Source organism: Melanerpes formicivorus, unplaced genomic scaffold, assembly GCF_026170545.1.
Source record: "Melanerpes formicivorus ecotype bairdi unplaced genomic scaffold, bMelFor1.0.p_v2 SCAF_1, whole genome shotgun sequence".
Taxonomy (NCBI): Eukaryota; Metazoa; Chordata; class Aves; order Piciformes; family Picidae; genus Melanerpes; species Melanerpes formicivorus.
The window spans coordinates 68,851,783-68,860,083 of record NW_027142353.1 but is presented as its reverse complement, the minus strand read 5'-3'; the positions used below and the strand labels follow the sequence as shown (position 1 = coordinate 68,860,083).

Sequence of the window (8,301 nt, the reverse complement as noted above, 5' to 3'; positions counted from 1 at the left end):
GCCCACGATTGGCTCGCTCTTCACAGCACCTGCCTCTGACTGGCTGAGATCTTCTCTCTTCTCCTCTGACTGGCTTTTGCGCTAAAGCCGCCCTCTCGGCCCGACGGCCCGGCTTGCGATTGGCTGGTTCCCTATTCGCTTGCTCCCAATCCGCTGCGCTTCTTCCTACCGCCTTCCCGGACTTCTCTGAGCGTTCATTGGGTCCCCTACTCAATCCCGCCTTTCCGCCAACCCCTCAGATGTGGCTGCGCGCCCCGCCCCAAGGCCGCCATTGGGTCGGCCGTTGGCGTGGCAACAGTGCTGCCCGCCGCCCCCGGGCGGGCCGGGGGGAGCTGCGGCTTCTCCCCCTCTCCTCTCCTCGCGGAGCGGCCCCTCGGCACGGCGAGAGCGGGGAGCAGTGTCTGCCGGCAGCCTTGTACCGGAGAAGCCGCTGGCTGTAGCGAAGCGAGTCGTGCCGGCGCAGGGCGCAGGCGACAGGCGCAGGCCCGTCGGCACGGCCGTGTCCTTTTCCGCAGCGGCTGTGCAGGGGAGCTGGGAGGGTCGGTGCGGCCCGGCCCGGCGCGGCGCGGCGGTGTCAACACAGCGCTGGGTGCCAGTCGCTCCGGGCTAGTGGGCGCTCCCTGCCTGCTGGGAATTGGCTGCAGCCAGTGACGCTGGCCTGGTGTCCGCGGTGCGCCTTTGATCCGGCCACGCCAGTGCGCTGGGTGCCGGCACAGCCAGAAGCGGCGCTTCTGCTCTCGCTACGCTGGCGGCACACAGGTGACGAAGGCAGAAGTAACAAAGCTTGGGTTTTGTCATGACATTTCCCGGAGGTGCCTCCTGAAGAAAGCTACCTTGCTCGCAAAGCATCTGGAGTTCAGCCGTCCCTCCCCCCCCGCCTGTTGCTGGCTGTGGAGAGCTGGCGGCGCCTGGGAGTGAGCCGTGGCTGAGCGCTGCCTTGAAGTAAGGCTTGAGAAACGCATTTGGTGGGAGAATGGTTAAAATGCCGTTTATGTGTATGTGTAGTGAGAGAGGGAGACGAATATACATATAAATAAATTACATATAAATAAAATTGCATTTGTATCGTGCAAATGCAGTGGCAAGATGGCAAAACCCAGAGGCTGGCAGGCTCCCAGTAACAGCTGCCGCTTTCCCCTTCTCTGGGCAGCGCTGCTCTCCGGTGTCTGTGTTCATGTGCATCCCCTTTCTGCACAACGTAACCCCCCGAGCGGGGCGGAGGGGCCGGGACGCCCCGCAGCAGCTCGCATCTGCCCCTTGAGCTGGGGGCCGGGGGTCCTCCTGCGCCTCGGGACGCCCTGCTCTGCGCACAGCGCTTGGGCTGCGCCGCCTGTCACCCGCGGACAAGAAACTGCAACTGAAGTCTCTGTCTCTCCCTGACCGAGGCTGGGGCTGCAGCACTCTGGGGGCAGATACTGGCTAGCTTTTGGGAGGCACGCCGCCCATGAGGAGTAGTACTGATGTACCGGGACTCAAGCCATCGTGGAAACCCAGTTTGTTTGGCAAAAACAGCACATATTGTTCTGCTCCCAGGGGAGAAGCGTGGGGGTGGGGAAATCCAGCTCCTCCTCAAACAACTATGTTTGTATGTTAGAATGCTTGTCCATACTAATTACAGGAGTAAAACCAATAATACAAGCAGAACTGCCTCGATGAGGATGTGCTGTGGTCCAAGGTCACCATCAAAACCAGAGCTGCTGTTTACTAATCAGCAAAGAATTGAGCCTGCTGCGAGACAAAGCTGTTTGCTACCTTCTGGAACACCCTGGCTCCCTGAGACTGAGCACACCCTACGTGCCTGAACACATCTAATACTTTAGTACACTACTAGTTTGTCTCTGCTGGGCTTTGTGCCAAGCCAGTAGTACCTCAGCAAGGTCTGCAGGCTCTTTCTGAGGAGTTGCCGGTGAGGCCCCCCATGCTGATGAGTTGTGGGAACACTCCATGCTCCAAGCAATGCTTCAAGCAGCTCGTGAGGAGTGGCACAGAAATGCCTGTGGAGCCTATCCTTGAGCTTTCTAGTGAAAAGCTTATCATTGCAGAGCTGCTGCTGTCCCAGCAGTATGTGCAGAGTGTGGATGTGTCTGTGCTTCATACATGTGTTCTTAAAACCACCTCCTATCAAAAAGCAGAGCTTTGCCAAAGGCATTAGTTAGAAGTTCTTTAGGTACACCTATTGCCCAGGGAGGTGGCTGGGGCCCCATCCCTGGACATATTCAAAGCTGGGCTTGACAGGGCTCTGGGCAGCCTGATCTAGTTGAGGATGTCCCTGCTTACTGCAGAGGAGGTTGGACTGGAGGAGCTCTGGAGGTGCCTTCCAGCCCAGACTATTCTGTGATTCTGTGTCCCTTAGCTTCTTAGCCCAGTTGACACAAGGGCCAGTTAAAGGTTTGGGTTTGTTGTTTGTTTCTTACAGATGCAGCCAAGGGTTTTGCCGGTCTGAAGCCTGCCACTGGGAAGCCTTTAGAGCAGACGTAGCCGCAGCACAGCTGGCTTGAAGGCACCAGCAGCTGACAGGGAGAGACGTTCGGGTGCACAGTTGTGAAACTGTAGCACTGCTCAAGAAAAACACATCAAGGCAAGAAGCATCTCAGGTATTATTACATTTCCAAACACCTGTGATTGTGCTGGCAAACACTCATGCCTCTGGTTGTGCCTGAGATGAACTGCCTCGGGAAGCTGCATGGAATTCTCTTCAAATGTTTGATGTCTTGGAAAGGATAAAGGGGAAAAAAGCTCTCTAGGCACCCAGAAGTGTCCTTGCTGCTCTTCCTTCTGGACACCAAATAATTGAAGATGCATCCTTTTTGGGACGTTTGGAGGAGAGGAACGCAGACAGTAAGGAAACAAACACAGCGTAGGTTTGTAAGTATCGGTTTAATGAGATGTAAATCACCCCTCTGCACACCAGCTGAAGTCCTTTGTTCTCCAGCTGAGAGATTCACTTAAGGAAGCAGACAGTGTTTCTCTGTGGCTTTCCCAAAGGGCAAAGAGCTTTACACTCTCGAGTCAAGCCTCCAAAGCAGCTCTGCTGTCAGCAGCCTCGCACTCTTCAGGAGCTGATCTGTAGAACGGTCTGGACTAGAAAGTCGGCCGGGGTAGCTGCAGCAGGAGGTAAAAGCTCCTGCAGGCGGGATCCCATTTAAATGGCTTTAATAAACGTGTGTTGCTTCTATCAGAGCTGCAAAGGAACTGTTGCTGTTGAAACCACATCAGCAGGTTTGTGCCAGCAGAGCTGTATTGATTGGTGCACGTTGTTGCAGCCCTGGTATTGCTCAATCAGCAAACCTTTTGCATATAAACCAGGCCAGTCAGCTTACTCCTTGTCTGGGTCACACAGGTCTCACACAGCTTTCCTCACTTTTATTCACATTTAGACTTGTGCCTTGGTGACCTCTGACCAGATAAGCATCAGCCTGTTCTAACTGGATTATCTCCAGAGCTCAGCACTGGGGTCACTCCGGATGCAGAGCGCCTGGTTTGGTTCTTACGGTCTAAACGCAGGAGCCGCTGGAATGACACGCTGGGGAAAGCGGCAGTGCAGCCTCCCACTGCCAGCTGCTGAGCAGGGCCGAGGTGGACATGAGTGGTAAAGGAACCATCTACTGGCATCTCTGTACTTAGAATGCTGTGCATATGATTTGGGTCTCACAGCCTCAGAAATCCTTAAGATGAGCTGAATATATTTAGCAAAGAACCATTTGATGTGTTGGTACCCAGGAACAACCCAAGTGCTGACATGCTGAGAGCTATGTTTAGTATGTCTAGACAAATGTACTGACCTGCACTGCCCTCCAGAGCTTTGCAAGGTAGGCCTGACAGATTGTGGCTGCCTGAACGTTTTCACTGTGATGGGTTCATCTTTACCAGGAGGCAGGCTGCAAACAGCAGGATCAAAGGCTGAGGATAGCTGGGGAGGAAGGTGTTGAATGCACATCCTCCTGGCTGTGTCAGCCTGCACTAAAGACCGTGGCTTAAACGCCCGATCTGGGAAACGTTTTGGACAAGACCACCCAGCCCAGTGTTTGGTGTGTGGGTGTAACATCCCCAGGAGTGACTGCAGGCTTTTGGGAGCCACATCTTTATCTACACCAACTCTAACTAGCTGAACTGCTGTCAGAGCCTGGCCACAGTGCTCCTGGCGCTGGAGACTTGCTGAGTGCCCGCAAAGGCTTCTGTTATCTTCTGAACCAGCCCCAGCTAGGCTGTTGCTGGTATCTGGGTTGACATGCCAGCAGCTTGCTTTATGAGGTGACATCTTGTTGATCTTCTGAGATCAAACCCCAGTAATATTTCATTCTGGCACTTGTGTGTCATCTCCAGCTACCCAGGGAGAGATTCATCACTGTTGTGTGTTACCTGTGACTGGGTGTCATTTTGCTGGGCAGGGCCCTGGGTTGCTACAGGAACTGTCTTTGCAGAGCCATTCAATCAAGCAAGGCTCTAGTGACAAGGCTCACGCTTTCAGCAGGAACATAAATCATTCACATTTTGGTTGGCCTGCTCTCCAAGCCTTCCCTGCAAGCAGGCTGGTGGCTCAAAGGCGAGCAGCTGTGAGGAGCTGGAAGTCCTACCTGGGGAGCTAAAGGCACACTCAAGTCTGAGAGATTCTCAGAACATTTGGCTCCATTTTTTTGCAGAGAGGCAACAGGAAGAAGCCTCTCTGTCAGCCATGCTTCAGCAAGACAACAGGAGGGACTCTTTGTTTAAGTAGCCACACTCCTATCCCGACCCACCCCATCCCATCCCACCCCACCCCACCCCACCCCATCCCACCCCACCCCACCCCACCCCATCCCATCCCGTCCCACTGCACCAGCCGTCCCTCGCCCCGTCCCGCCAGGGAGCCGCTGGCTTTCTGGCTGGTCAGATGCGCTCACGTAACGCCCAGGCATTACCCTGGAAACATCCCTGGGGGTTCAGATGTGCTTGGCCGTCCCTGCCCACGGGTAGCAGCAGCCCTTGGCACAGACACCGCTGGGTAGCCATAAGGGTGAAGGACTCACCGCCTTCAGGCCCTTTGTGCGCGGGGCTGGAGCTGCTGGGTGAAGCCCGAGGTTAGTCTGTGTAACTGCTCAAAGGCTTCTACACACACATTCAAGAGGAGTCCCTCTGCAGGGACTGTGAGCCTCTGGTCCTTCCTAGCTATGCAAAGTATCGGGCCAGTATTTTGTCCACCCCCATCTCAACCACATTCCTGCTGTTTGGATCTGGGAGTTCAACTCTTCCTTCCACTCCCTTTACAGCTGTTTGCAGCACATGCAGAATAGATGCCAGTGGATATGGGATGAATATCATGTGTGCAGCAGACAGGAGTCCAGAGTTTGGGCAAGCCATGTTCTAGGCAGTCAATCACCCACGAGCTTTGGGAGTGAATTCCAGGTAGTTGAATGGTACTGAGGCTGTGTTTGTGTCCAACAGGAGTGCAGCTCGCCTGCCCCATTAGTCCTTACGATAGCCCACTGGAAACACTGGGAGTGATTTACATAACCAACTTACAGCCCACACAACTGCATGCTGGCAGTGAGCAAGGATCTGACTAGCAGAGAGGTATCTGATCTCTGCACTGACACCGTGAAAATCAGTTTCAAAAGCAGGCAACGTGAACAGCCAGCTCTGGAAAGGAAGAGCTAGGCCTGAGACAGGCCCTGGCAGGTGCACCGCTCTGGCTCTGCCAGTGAACCACTGGCAAGTATTTTCTGAGCACAGTTACGCCCTAGGGAACTTTCATCAGCTTCACTCATGGGCCTGTTAGGTGAGACAAAAGCCCTCCTGAAGTGGACATCTTCATTTTTCTCAGTCTTCCTCTCCAATACCTTCTTCCCCCCCCAGGATTTCTACTGGTTTGGAAGGACTTTTTGTGTGTTGCTGTGGCTTTTTTTGCTGAATGAAAGCTTCAGATTTCCTTAAACAAAAGAGTGGCCATGGAACAAGGCATGGTTTGACAGTGAGGTGCTAAAGAGTTTTCCCTGGAGTGGGTGGATGAGCTGGATGGTGCTCACTCTTCCCAGCACTTCCCTTAGGTTAGAAGGAAGCTCCATGAACTGCATTGGATGCTGTGCCTTGGGACATTTTGCTGGGAAGAAATGTGACTCTGGGCTCAAAATGTCCTCTCACTTGCCTGCAAGTGTCAGGGTTGGGGGTTCAGCTTATACTGCAGGCCTGATGATAGCTTTGTACCCTGGTGAAACACCTTTGTGGGTGTACTGTATTGCCAAGCATTTCCAGCACTTCTCTTGAGAAGGGCAAATCTGCCCTCAGGATGGCATCTTACTGCAGCCAGGTGCCAGCAACATTAACACTTGCAGGACCTTAAGTAGTGGCTGAAACAGACCTCCTCTCTTTTCCTACTCCCATGCTGCATGGTTTGCTCTGCATCTCCCATCCAACAGATCTTTCCCCCCCAGTTTTCAGGCTGGACAAGAAGACTGATTCATGAGGCCAGAAACCAATTATTTCTGCTGTGACCTGAGCTTGTGTCATCATTAAATCACTTTGTTGCTGGCTTGACTGCAGAAACACTCTCAGAAACCTCTCTCTCCTTACCCCACTCTGCACAGCCCTCCTGCACAAAACAGTGTGTAAAACATGGTAAGAAACCAAACCCCAGTGGGCTGGACTTGGCAGCTGCTTGCACCAGAGGAGCCATACAGAGGATGAGGGGACTGCAGCACTATCAGCACACTGTCTCTCCTTATCTGGAATGGGCTCTTGCCTGGTTGTCCAAACAGGATTTTCCTGTTACTGTGTGTGGGCTGGAAGCTTTAAATACAGTCTGACTCTTCCAACTGCTATGACTGCAATTGTCTCTCAGAGATCCTTTCTGATATGGAGTAAGGAGGCATAACCTGCTCAGCAGAGTGGTGTCAGTGCTGCCAAGGCCAGCCTTTCCAGGGGACAGCTGTCCTCATCACAGCCAAGCCAGCACCCACCCCCCTCAACCCTTCACAGTAAGGAGCAGGTTTTGCCTTAAGCCTGTTTTGTAAGAAGATTAAAAGAATTAAAGAGACACCAAATCACCTGTTTAGTCCATCTAGCATTAAGCATATGATACATAGCTTCATCTTGCACAGGGCCAGAATAAGCAGGACAGGATTATAGAGTTTATAGATGTATGCACACACATGCACATCTTTTATGCTGCTCCTGGGGACTTCCAATCTGGAATGCCCTGCCTGATGCCCAGAGCTCCTGGTTGCATGCCACTGCCCACAGTTCTTAGAAGGAGCATCCTCTCTTGGCTGTAGCAGAGTAATTACTGCTGTGCTGCAAAGCTTTGGAGGTGGTGGAAAGTGGCAGGGCAGGGGGGAGGGGGATGGGGCATAGGAGGCCGGGGCAGCTCTGCAGAGCCTGCCTGAGGGCCCCTGCACAAGGGCCAGGTGAAACCAGCTCTGCCTTTGCCAAGGGTCTGAGTAGGCCACGCTCATCACAGGTGTGCAAGGGTGGCACATTGCTGTGAGGGGCATGGGGAGGATGGGGAATGTGGTCTCAAAGGAGGGGCCCTGCAGGAGACCTGTACCTCTCACCCACTCTCCGAGGCTGCAAGGTGATGTGACAAAAGTCCAATGAATTCCTCACATCCTGGTGGTGCCTTTCCAGCTGAGCCCCGGCAGTGCTGAAGTGTAACACTCTTAGGACTCCACAGAGACTACAGCAGAACAATTCACTGGCTGACCCGGGTGTGGGTGTGTAAAGAAGTGCTTGCAGTGCTCTTCAAGGCTATCATAAAATTCCTGGGCTAATTCCCAAGTGCTTTTATAGTTCATTAGCCTGAGCTGCTAGCAGGGAGAAGTCTGTAACTGCAGCATGCTGCAGGAACATGCAGCTGCCTAATATCCCTGTTTGCAGCACAGTGTCCAACAAGCACTTACAGTAAACACTGTGGCTCATAAACAGTCTGTAATGGATGAACAAACTGTTCCTTTTACATGGAGAGCAGCTGGTGCATTGGGATAGACTGAGAATTACCCCCTGGCTCTGTGCCAGGGGAGGTAGCCCTGGGGCCAGGCCTGCTCACGATCACTTCTTGCTTTGAGGGGGGTTTATATGAAACAACATCGTGTTTGGGTAGCTTGGCGTGGTTTTAAACATGTTTAGACAGAGGGTGAAAACTCTGTATTGCTGTGTCTAACCAAGCACTTCAGTGCTGTGAGAGGAGACAGGATCTAGCCCCCAACAAAACTGAGTCAAATTCCTCAGCAGAGAAGCAGAACACGGCCTGCTGAGCTGGGGAGGTGCAGCAGAGCTCAGCAGCAAGTAGGCACAGCAGCAGGCTGCTCACAATCTTCATAGATCCTATCT

At 53.3% G+C, this 8,301-nt stretch overlaps 1 long non-coding RNA gene across 1 annotated transcript; it reads left to right on the top strand.

The window, feature by feature from the left end:
* The first annotated feature begins 138 nt into the window (after positions 1-138).
* LOC137444930 (uncharacterized) lies at positions 139-3,175 on the top strand. Its single transcript, XR_010988301.1, has 2 exons — positions 139-942; positions 2,417-3,175. It is a non-coding gene; the product is annotated as an uncharacterized lncRNA (long non-coding RNA).
* The last annotated feature ends 5,126 nt before the right edge of the window (positions 3,176-8,301 follow it).